This window comes from Danio aesculapii, chromosome 8 (genome assembly GCF_903798145.1).
Source record: "Danio aesculapii chromosome 8, fDanAes4.1, whole genome shotgun sequence".
In the NCBI taxonomy this organism is placed as follows: Eukaryota; Metazoa; Chordata; class Actinopteri; order Cypriniformes; family Danionidae; genus Danio; species Danio aesculapii.
Window position 1 is genome coordinate 40,207,380 of NC_079442.1, and position 1,183 is coordinate 40,208,562.

Consider the following 1,183-nt stretch of genomic DNA (forward strand, 5'->3'; position numbering starts at 1 on the left):
AGTTTCTGTGTGGAGTTTGCATGTTCTCCCTGTGTTCTCGTGGGTTTCCTTCGGGTGCTCCGGTTTCCCCCACAGTCCAATGACATGGTATAGGTGAATTGAATAAGCTAAATTGGTCGTAGTGTATGTGTGTGAATGCAAGAGTTTATGGGTGTTTCCCAGTATAGAGTTGCAGCTGGAAGGGCATCCACTGTGTAAAACATGTTTAATTAAGGGACGAAAGCAGTAAAGAAAATGAATGAATGAAATATTTATTACTAATGTTTCATACAATTAATTTAGAAATGAGCTAAAGTTTAAAATCTTTATTGCAATTAACACTAACACACACATATATTTATATATATATTTTTCCCCTCTCTATAGATGTTTGTACACTTGTTAGTTCTGTAACTTTTATATTTCTAAGTTAAACATTTAAATAATATATTTTAAATGATAAAACACATTAAATGTAGGAAGCTTTGAAAACGTTGAACTTCTTATTGCTGACGACAGTGACACCACTTTCCCAGCAACATCTTCAGTAATGAAACAACGGTAAATCGTGGTTACCATAGTAATCTTTCTTGGCATTATGTATGCATATTTCATCGCTTGAAACCACAGCATATGATCTAGAATAACATATTATACCACATATTCACAGAAACACAACAAATTTTGTTTCCCCATCAGTTCTTAAAACAGCTCCCACTTTAGCATTTCGCTTGACAAATCTGACAACTCGTGAGGCACACAAACACAACTCCTGCAAAGGAATTTCAACCACGTCCAACATTCACCAAAACATTATTTTAAACAGACTGAAGTAAGTAACTCACCTCTTCACTCCGTCGCCTCGACCAGTCAGACCGTCAGAAACTCTTGCAAAACATCTGTGGGCATCCGTCGCCCTCCGAGTCCGCTCAAAACTTACGTATAATCAAACTCACAAACATTCATGCATTTTGAAATTCACATTTTCCTTGCAGTCGCAAACGCCCTGGACTGCATTACGCACGTTTTTTTGGCAAGTGCTCTTTTGTGAGGCGAACTGCTCCATCATTTACATGATAAAAGATTCCCTCAAATTTATTACTTGCTTTTGTTATTTGTAATCAAGCTGGACGAATGAAAACGGCTAGCTGTCCGTCACTGAAAGCAGAGCAAAAAGTAAGTAGCTTCGAGAGACTGCACAGAG

General features: G+C 37.5%; 1 protein-coding gene across 1 annotated transcript in view; it reads right to left on the minus strand.

Moving 5' to 3' along the window:
- itgb4 (integrin, beta 4) overlaps positions 1-912 on the minus strand; it is a 61,230-nt gene extending 60,318 nt beyond the window's left edge. The window contains exon 1 of the mRNA XM_056463971.1: positions 825-912. The gene's annotated coding sequence lies outside the window, so the exon portion shown is untranslated. The remainder of the gene's footprint in view (positions 1-824) is intronic.
- Positions 913-1,183: the final 271 nt, after the last annotated feature.